General features: G+C 43.9%; 1 pseudogene; it reads right to left on the bottom strand.

The window, feature by feature from the left end:
- Positions 1 to 408: 408 nt before the first annotated feature.
- Positions 409 to 11,377, bottom strand: part of LOC117194580 — a 20,851-nt pseudogene continuing 9,882 nt past the window's right edge.

Genomic DNA, 11,377 nt, shown 5'->3' on the forward strand with positions numbered 1-11,377 from the left:
TCGTTTTGGACCTGAGCTCAAAAGTGCAATGCACGGCAGAAAAATCAACACGAGCTGATTCAAGGGGTAAAGATATGTATCTTTGGCACACCGAAGTGCCGACACTCTTTCAATTCAAGCTTGTTCACAGCCCAGCGATTCGCAAATGCGGCCAATGAGTATGTGTTGTGAGTATATAACAGCCCATCCAATCCGATCAGGCGATTCATCAGTGAAGATTTTCTCTCCTTTCGCTTTTCTGCCTAGTGGGGTCCAAAGTGTGGGAAAAGCCACGAGGGCGTGAAACTCAAGAAAAGCATGAAGAAAATTACGATTGAACCGGTGACTAGCTCATGGTCTTCCTCGAGCGAACCGACTGCCTTTGTTCAACTGGGACGATGAGGTCTGAGCGTGTCCATCTCGGCCAGTGAGAACTTGCTCGTAGCGGGTCAGCAGATTGGTGCGGACAATGGCGCCGTTCAGTTCCGCCTGGGCCTTGATGGCCTGTGGGAAAAGAGAGGGGAGAAAACAGTTGGATAAAGCCGAGGAAGAAAAGGAAATATAAACCCACCTGAGTATCGCTGACAGCCAGACCATTCAGGAGATTGAACAGCACAATGGTCATGAAGAACACAAAGAGCAGGAAGATCAGGTAAGTGTAGACGCTGTCAAACTTTATGTCACCGGCATCAAATTCTCCCGTGAGCATCACAATCGTCTTGATGAGCGCCTCGATGGGCACGGAGAATGTGTTGAAGTGACCATCATCTTCTCCCTCCTTTGCTGGCTCTGGCGTGCTGTCCTTCGGAGAGGAGGAATCCACCTGGGGCTTGCCAAACAGTATGTAGAAGCACAGACTAAACGTAAGCACAAAGATCGAGTAGAGAGTAAAGCTCTTGATGAAGCTGCTGGAGACGGCGCGCAGCATGAGCATGTGCGTCGAAGTTGAGAGTACTGGAAGGGAGCCAACCAGCAGGCAGAACTCCACGGACACCAGCAGAATGGTGAAGACGGCCAGTATGCGCTGCGTCTCCTTGTCGTAGATGGCTTCCATGCAGGTTAGGATCGACAAGACAATGAGAGCCACCTCCATCAGGTTCGTGATGGACCTGAAGTACAGCAGCGGCGACATGGCAAGCTGTATGACCTCTCGGATCATGAGATACACAATCCCTATCCAAGAGAACAGGCCGAAGAGGGCAGTCAGGCCCGTGTGGTCGCTTTCGTGGAACTTAAGGAGCGTATGCGTGATAATGGAGGCAGTGAAGAGAGAGTAAAGTTCTACTTTCAGATAGAAGATCACCGAGAGGCGGTGCCACTTGAGCAAGAGGAAACACGAGATTAGCGGGTGCTGCAGCAGGTAACGCAGCTCCTTGGAATCGGCGATGTATGCGATTGGAGTCATCTCGTCCTCCAATTGGTGAGGATGGCCAATGCTCCGCTTGTCCGACTGCCCGGGCTCTCGCTGGCGTCTCATCAGATTCTTGTAGTTGATGATGATCTCGAAACTCTGGTCACCGGGCTTCTCCCCGTTGGTGGTGATGCAGGAATCGAAGTGCTCCTCCAGCACTTTCGGGTCCATCTCCTGTATGGGAAGATCTCCGAACGCGCTTCTCGCCCCGATGTACGCTCCCTGCCGTAGAAGCTCCTGTGCCACCTTTGTGTTGCGATACTTGACCGCATAGGAGAGTGGCACCAGGCCAGCCTTGTCCGCCTCATTGATGTCCACACGATCGCTCTCGAGCAGCAGCTGGAAGCAGCGCTGGTGGTCACAGAAGTCGTCCAGCGGCTGCTCACCCAGGCGACTGATAACCGCGTTCAGCAGCTTGGAATGCGATGTCAGCCTCAGCTGCGGATGCTTCAACAGCTTCTCTAGAGCCCTGTGGTTGCCCCAGATTACGGCCAACTCCACGGGGCTGATGTCGCTCAATTTTGAAGGATTAATGTTGATGCCCGTCTCGAGGATGGCCTCAAAGGCTCGCTGCTTGCCCCGCTTGATACTCTCCGCCAGCAGGGACTGATACTCCTCCTGGTTGGCATTGCATTGGTTGTCTGCGTTTCCGCTGACGTTCTGGAGGTACTCCGCGAACTGTTGCTCGAACTGGTTCTCGTCTCCGTCCCGCAGCGTGCGGAGGACTCGCTCGCAGTCGATCTCTGCTCCGGCCTCGCGCAGCTCCGGCAACGGCAGTTCCGGATACTGATCCCTTAGCATCTGGCGTCCGATAGCTGTCAATGTCCAACTGTGGTTGTTTCAGGAAAAGTCGGATCAGCTCCAGCTTAGTGCCTCCCTAAATCTTTCTATTCTTCAGCACATGGTGGAGCGGCGTGAACTCGCCCTGATCCACCAAATTCGGAGAGGCTCCGTACTCGAGCAGCAGCTGAATTCAGGAGCCCACCTGAGAGGCATTCGATCGTCCTGGCGATTGGCCTGGGCACCGCTGTCCAGGGCAGTGTGGAATTCCCGTATGTCCCGATTAGCGAGGGCTGCGCTCAACTGGCCCTGCGGATCGATGAAACCGCAGTTGTTAGAGCTCATTCTGCTGTCTGCAAAGAGTCAAGTGAGAATGGGGAGGATGAGCTATGTCTATGTGGGATTTCGTTAATCTTATCCAATCCACGCTGCGTATGAGTAACTTCTAATGCCGTTTCTATGAAAATGATGCCAGAACCCGCATTGTTAGAGCTCTGCTCTGGTCAATGGAGGAAGGTCTGACCCAACAGACGGTTTCTGTACAGACCTTGAAATGGCCGAAACAAAAGCATGAGAGTGGACCGACCCCCGCAACAAACGGTATTTGACAACGCTTCATGCTACGATGATTTTCACACAAATGACTGTCTGTCCATGGAGCTGGCCAGCAGCTTGAGGCAGAGCCACAGTCAAAGCCACAGTCACAGCCACATCCGCAGCCGAAAGCTACCCCACAGGTTTCTCGAAAAATAAAAACCAAATCTTCGTTTTGGGGGCAATTAAAGAAAGCGTCTTTAAGTGGTTTTTGTGGTACCCGAACTACAGACTTAATTTGCCCTCCCGTGTAGCTATTAAATTATAACAATCCAACTGAAGACAAGGTAAGACAAGGCCTGAGAAGTATAATGTTACGGCTACGGGCTGGTTAAATCTTGTTGGCAATGCAGCCTCAGCAGGAAAGGGAATCGGGGTTAGTGCACTATACTGCGCTCTGGGCTCAGCTCGCGGGATGGGGTCGGGGTCTTTCCTATCCCTATACTTCCTTCTTCTCGCCATATTATAAAAATTTAAGTGCACTGACACAGAATCTACTTTGATCAAAACAAAAAAGATCAAAACAAAAAAAAACATGTAATCAATCCCCGGTCGGCCTAGATGGCAAGAAGGAATCCGGTAGTCACGTATTTAATTTAGTGATCCTAGGTGTAGGAGATCACTAGTTCCTCTATACCCTCCCTACCTTCGGCAATGCGTGGAACGATGTTGGCATGGCCCCTAACGTAACTACCGCTGCATTATTACACTCGATGCATCATTGGCATTATGTACTTAGACAGAATGGTTGTTATTTATTCCAAATTCATGTTAATTCAAAATAGTTCTATTAATCAAGATTCAAAAGATTCATATATAACAAAAGGTTCATTAACTTAGGAATATAAAATACAATTCATAGCAAAACTGAGCCTTTTTACTCACGAAGGTCAACATTTCCATTCAATACGAAATGAATGATCATTACCAAATTCAAACACTTTCCTTGACGAACAATATTAATTATATAAAAATAGTAAAGAATTAAAGAATGATATTTTGGCCGACATTGCCAGAGTGAATCAAGGCTTAACATTGAGTTGATTAGGAAAGGACTTAAGACATATGATAAAGAAATTAATTCTATAGGAAAGATATTCCTTAATATAACTGTATATTTTTATATGATTTTACATTTAAAGTCAAATTTAATTGAAGTGCAAACACAAGAATGCAAGCAAAAGAAAAGAACAAGACAAAGCAAAGAGAATGTCGATGATCAAATTAATGCACGTTTATATGTGTGTGCATACGCACGCATATGTCCGAATTCTCTTCGAACGAAAGCTCGCTCTTGGCGTGTGAGCTATCACGCTCTCCCTTTCATTACGCTGCACCGCTGTTATACCCTGCTATTTCGCGGGTATGTTCGTACTCACGAATCGATGATCACATGTTGTCCACGACCCAGGTCACCCTAAATTCCGATTCCTGATCTTGTATTCACATCTTCTGCACAATTTTAGCTGACATAAATTTCCACTTTAATTCCTAGGCGTTGTCGATTCCGCATCAAGGATGTTGAGTTGCATCTCGCAAGATACGCTTATAGGGCATTCAAAGGTCGATACAGATCGTCCGTACAACGGAAACGCTGGTAATTCGAAGCGGCCAAAAATAAGACACTGGAGGTTGCGTGGGGGGTTAGGCGTGAGAGCGCCAAAGCACGGCAGACCTCCAGTGACCAAGAGATTCTGTAATAGATTCGGAATTCAGTGAATGTACCAAACCTGCTTTCCTCTATAATCACCTTCTTTTTCTCTACGTAGCACTTTGCACTTTCACCACACAATATAGCTTGATCTTGCTTTTTAGTCGATTCTCCGCCGACTTGCAGTTATGTAATTTGGTATGTATTATGTAATACAGGGACACGTGAACTTCCACTAGAGTTTGGCACTATTGGCACAGGCACAACCGAAGTGTTTTGGGAGAAAAATTGAATTGATCCGCGTGTTCACCGTCGCTGTCGGCTTAAGCGGCATAGACGAGCTTTAACGGGACCCTTCCATGGAATTCGGTCTCGAGAGACGAAAAAGAACATTCGAGCAATTAAAGCTCCATATTCGAAGTAGCTGTTTTTAAAGCCTTGGTGTTCGAACTAATCAAGTTGGCGCGTGATTTGAATCTGCTTTATATCTGGGAAATTATTAGGGAACTTAATCTGGGTTTGCTTCACTGGCCACTACACTCTCCACCACCAGATTATGTCCGGAGTGATCGACAGGGATCGTAATCGAAATGAAAAGAAGGACAGTGAATTAGTGGTTTTGAATATCTTTTACGTGGTATACTCCCATTTTCTTTCCTTTCTCGTTCGATAATTCGTAATAAACAGGACTTAGCTTTTTCGTTACTGTTGCTGTCACAAACACCTGCGCTAATTTATGGCTGAATTGTTTAGACGCGTTGCTTTGGGAGAAATTGCGAACGTAAACCTGATCTCCGACGTTGAATTGTATGTTTCTACTCCTCAAATTGTATACCCTCGGGTTGGTTGCATGAGCCTTTGCATTGTTGACCTTTGCTGCATACCTTGCCAACTGCAGAGCATCGGGGTAATTAACTCTAGAATCATCTGATAGCAAGTTAAGTTTCCTGAGCAATTCGTAATCCTTGCATTCAAAATCATGTTTTGCCCAAACGTAAGGAAGTAAGGAGAATATCCGGTGGTTGTATGTAGACTGGATCGAATAGCACCGTTAATCTCATTCAGTCGTTGATCCCAGGTAGTGTGATCTTTCCCACGTACGCACGGATCGCCGCCAAAACCGATCGGTTTAAGCGCTCGCTTGCATTCGCTTGAGGCGAATAAAAAGCGGTACAAATATGTTTAATTGAAAATCGAGTTAGAAAAGCCTCAAAGAATCCTGATCGAAATTGAGAACCATTGTCCGTTAAGATGGATTCCGGCACTCCAAACGTAAAGAAAATGGAATTTTCTAAGTACTCGCAAATCTTTCCGGAAGTGAATCGTTTCAATGGACAGAGGAAATGGAATTTTGTACAATGATCCACGATTATTAATAATCCGATATTCCCTGCCTTTGAACGAGGGTATGGACCTAACAGATCCATGTAGAGTCGTTGAAACGGTCTCTCTGATTGCATTGGCTTTCCCAATGGTGGTCGTAATACTATATTGGGACTTTTGGTCTGTTTACAAATGACACAATTATTCACATACTCTCGGATTTGAACCAACATCTTGGGCCAGAACAGGTATCTCTTAAGTTTTTCAACGGTTTTACCCATCCCGCCAAGTGATGTGCTAGGAGAATCATGGGCTTGTTTGATAACACTACTGACTAGGCCAGAGGGTACCCATAATTTCCACGACTGGTGGTCAGATTCAGAATCTCCAATCGAAACTTCGGTGCGTTTGTATACATAGCCATCTGTTATTTTTAAATCTGGAAGTTTCTCTTGGTTCTGCTGAATGCGTTCAATTAAATCAAGATATTCCAACGAAGTGAAATGCTCGGACTCTAAATCGATGATCGCCCTAGATCTATAAACTCATCTACGGACGATTCATTTTGCCTTGACAGAGTGTCAGCAACAACATTTTGTGAACCCTTCCGGTGTTCAATATGAAAATCAAAACCCTGTAACTGTATAGCCCATCGCGCGAGCCTTCCAGACAAATCCTTTTGTCGCATCAACCACTGCAATGCTGCATGGTCGGTTATTACTAAGAATTCCTGGCCTTCTATGTAAGCTCGAAATTTCTTAATTCCCTTAATAACTGCTAGACATTCTAGTTCTGTAACGGAATAATTCCGTTGAGCTTTGGATAACTTAACCGACATGTATCCAATTGGCATTTCGAAGCCTTCTTCATTCTCTTGAGCTAGGACGCACCCGAGACCAAAAGAACTAGCATCACACAATAAGATGAATTTCTTAGAAAAATCAGGAGTTCTGAGGATTGGAGCTGATGTTAATCTTCGTTTCAATTCTTCAAAAGCATTGGTTGCGGTTTCATTCCATATTAAGGAAGTATTCTGTTTCTTAAGCATCTCGGTCAATGGATAGCTCACGGAGGCATAATTCTCGACGAAACGTCGATACCATCCGGATAAACCGAGAAACCGTCGTAACTGCTTTACCGTTGTTGGAATTGGGAAGTCGTTGATTGCCTGAATCTTCAATGAATCAGTCTTGATCTGACCATCCGAAATTATGAAACCGAGATATTTAATCTCTCTCATGCAGAATTTAGATTTTCGAACGTTAATAGTGATATTCGCTTTTCTTAAGAATAGTGCGATTTCTTGCAAAAGAATCAAGTGCGAATCAAAGTCATCCGATAGAACAAGCAAGTCATCGAGATATACAAAAACTCGATTCCGTAAATGTGGGGGTATGACATGGTCCATTAAGCGGCATAAGGTCTGAGGTGCATTTGTCAGACCAAATGGCATGACCTTATATTGGTACAGTGGACGATTCGGAACGGTAAACGCAGTATACGGTCGTGATGACTCGTCCAGTGGTATTTGCCAGAAAGCATGTTTCATATCAAGACCAGTTATATACCGCGCTGGAGGTAAGTGGCTTAAGATCCCGTCAATATGTGGTAAGGGGTAAGCATCCTTCCTCGTGTATTTATTGATCTCGCGAGAGTCTAAACACAACCGAACCTTATCACCTTTTTGAACAAGAACACAATTACTACTCCAAGGACTGCAAGAAGGTTCTATGATATCGAGAGCTAACATGTTATCTACCTCAGCAAACATAAGTTTTTTCGCGCGCAGGGGAGATTGGCCAGTGTCTTTGTTTAATCGCCTTAGCATCACCTACGTCGATCGAGTGCGAAATAATGCTGGTTCTGCCCAATCCGTCTCGTTCGTACGAAGGAAAAATTTCGACGACACCTTGCAGTCTCTCCTGCTCTTTAATAGAAAGTTTGTGTAACTTGGGTGAGCTTTCCTCATCCTCCGTGGGACCTATATCTAACTCAGAGACACTTTCGCTCATGAGTCGATCAGCAAGTTTAAATTTCCTAAAAAAGTCAATTCCTAAGTAAACCTCTTGGTTAAGTTTGGTATGATGAAAAAATCTATACTTTCCGTGAGACTACGATATGTAATAGTCGCTGTGAAAATGCCCTCAACCGAGCATTTGGTTCCGCTGGCTGTTTTAACCCTTCCTAAACACTTACGTGATTTCGGATGGCTAAGGAGAGCACGGGCGGCATTGTTGCCAACGCAACTAACCGACGCTCCAGAATCTAACAAGGCGTTGTAAACCTTGTCTTCAATCGTGATGGGTGTGTACAGACGATTATCTCCCGTACTGAATATGGAAGCAATTAAGCATTGTCGAGTGCTAACAACTGTTTTCCAAAATTTTCGTAATCGAAGGGTAGATTTTTTAGATTTTGTACAGATTTTTGATATGGTACAAAGATCGCCAAATATCCTATTTCTAGCTTTCTTGTAATTTGACAGTCTTACATGTAAGGGTAAATATCTAGTTGGTCGTTTATCCGATAAAAATCCTGAGTCCATAGCGGTTTTAGCTAAACCCTCATCTATAGTCTGACTGATGCTTTCGCTATGTTTTGGTACGGATGTGCCTACAGGGGGTTCGTTGACACATCCGCAGCCGGTTTTCCGAAGGATGGCACTTAGAGCAACGTGGCTTGTAAACATTCTTGGTTCCACAACCGTAACAAATATGCTTCTAGGTTCCACACAATCATCCCATCTATGCCCTATCTTATCACAATTCCAGCAGGACATCTTATTACGCATGATCGCTGATATTATTGGTTCAGGCTCCTCAAGGTTTTCCCTCTCCGGAGAGATCTCGGAGATGTTGCGCCGGCTTACAAAAGGCGTTTTGTAAGAAGGGTTTCGAAGTTCCGAATAAAATTGTTCGTGCTTTTTAACCTCTAAAAGTAATTTCTTTATCGAAGTGATATTCAAATGTAGTAACTCGTGATGAAGTGTACTTTTCGAATTGTCAATCAACAGCTTAACAAGGTCGCATTCTGGTAGGCTACGCTCGAGTCTATTCACCAACTCTTCTATACTATTCTGATAGGAATCAAAAGGTTCATTTTCCCCTTGCTTTCGTTTCGCGATTCTCCGCCATATGTCGACATCAGTGGCAGCATCGTCATATTTATCCCTAAATGCCAGACAAAAAGTCTCCCACGCGAACTCTTCATGTTTACGATGGAACTGCCAGAACCAATCACCTGCTTTTGCGGATAACAATAAGTGCAAATGATCGCAAACCAGCTGGAAATTGTTTCCCAGGGTCTGTGCAGTCAAGGAACGTACCCGGTAAATAAATTCTGTGGCCGATAGACCGTCCTTACTACCGTCAAACTTTACCTTCCAGTTTTGAATAACATGTCCTACCTTTTCTGGTGAAATTGAAACTGAAGAGCGATTGCTAGTATTCCTTAAGTCTGCCTCTTGGCTTGCTCTACTCCTAACGTCTGCTGGTACATGCTGATAATTCGAAGCCTGCTCCGCAAGTCCCGATCTCAATTGAAACGAACTCAGCTGATGGCTCAATGCTGTCTCTATATGAGCGGTTAGCTTCTCCAACAACGTCTTTTGTTGGGTGCCCATCATTGACCTTACAAATTAACAATTTCACTTTTATCCATGGCGTTAGATGAATTCAGCGATTGGCTAGTTGGGTCTGTAGGGGTAGGATTTCCCTACCTTTGCTTAGATCTCGTTACTATATTTGACTTGGGAATAGCGCCTCTGCCTCTACCTCGAAATCTACTTCCACTTGGCCCTGGCGCATCGAGGGGAATTCCTTCAGTGTTCGAATCTCCTACCTCTGCAAGGTCCGCGTTATTTAATTCCGTCGCCAAATCAACATTTCCCCGAACTAACAATTCTGTAGTGCATAGTCCGCGACAGGTTGGACAACTCGGTGAACTCTTAAGCCAATCGGTCAAACAGGAATGGTGAAATTGATGTTGACACGGTGTCGTGGCAAACAATTGATCTTTCTCAAGTTTATCGTGGCAAATGCGACAATAGCCATGCTGATTTAATGCAGTTTCAAAGCTATTATCTTTACTGGCCATATTTCCTCTTAATTTTATTTTATTTTTATTTATTTTTTCAATCAGCAAAATATTTTCTGTCTTTTCCACAAATGCCAATTCTACATCGATGTGTAACTCCTCTCTTCTGCCTCTATGATTATTGAATTAAATGGATATTAAAGGTTCCTATTAGACTATGTTTGATACTCGTCGGAACTCAAAGTTTCTCTAAGACCCCGCATTCCAAGTACCGAACAAGTCATGTTCTATAAAGTTGAAAGTGGTCGTGCGTCTGGTTGGGTCGATCAATACAAAATCCTGAATTGCAATCGCAAATTCCACAGCTCAGATACACGGCACTAACATCTTTATTCTACTAAATATATTTCTTCAGACATCTATACAGTTCACGCCGTCATTTCTTGGTAGAACCAATCCCTACTCAGTCGAATTGAAATCTCCATTCCAAAAAGCTGACTACACGTCTACACGATATACCGAATTTTCTAATTAACAGGCTAATGGATGTATTAACAGAGCTTAACCGTGAAGCAAACGAAGGTTACTCCAACCGTTCGGAATTATCCTCATCTGGAAATAATCGTATCTTTTTAACACTTTTCCGATTATAACACGTCGTTTCGTCCTCGGGCCCACGTTGGGCGCCATTTTATAATGTACGCCGCTACGGGCTGGTTAAATCTTGTTGGCAATGCAGCCTCAAGCAGGAAAGGGAATCGGGGTTAGTGCACTATACTGCGCTCTGGGCTCAGCTCGCCGGATGGGGTCGGGGTCTTTCCTATCCCTATACTTCCTTCTTCTCGCCATATTATAAAATTTAAGTGCACTGACACAGAATCTACTTTGATCAAAACAAAAAAGATCAAAACAAAAAAAAACAAATGTAATCAATCCCCGTCGGCCTAGATGGCAAGAAGGAATCCGGTAGTCACGTATTTAATTTAGTGATCCTAGGTGTAGGAGATCACTAGTTCCTCTATACCTCCCTACCTTCGGCAATGCGTGGAACGATGTTGTCATGGCCCTAACGTAACTACCGCTGCATTATTACACTCGATGCATCATTGGCATTATGTACTTAGACAGAATGGTTGTTATTTATTCCAAATTCATGTTAATTCAAAATAGTTCTATTAATCAAGATTCAAAAATTCATATATAACAAAAGGTTCATTAACTTAGGAATATAAATACAATTCATAGCAAACTGAGCCTTTTTACTCACGAAGGTCAACATTTCCATTCAATACGAAATGAATGATCATTACAATTCAAACACTTTCCTTGACGAGCTCGTTGGGCCAATGAACTGCTTCGGTAGCTGTGGAACAATATTAATTAATAAAATAGTAAAGAATTAAAGAATGATATTTTGGCCGACATTGCCAGAGTGAATCAAGGCTTAACATTGAGTTGATTAGGAAAGGACTTAAGACATATATAAAGAAATTAATTCTATAGGAAAGATATTCCTTAATATACTGTATATTTTTATATGATTTTACATTTAAAGTCAAATTTAATTGAAGTGCAACACAAGAATGCAAGCAAAAGAAAAGAAA

This window comes from Drosophila miranda (assembly GCF_003369915.1).
Source record: "Drosophila miranda strain MSH22 chromosome Y unlocalized genomic scaffold, D.miranda_PacBio2.1 Contig_Y3_pilon, whole genome shotgun sequence".
NCBI lineage: Eukaryota > Metazoa > Arthropoda > Insecta > Diptera > Drosophilidae > Drosophila > Drosophila miranda.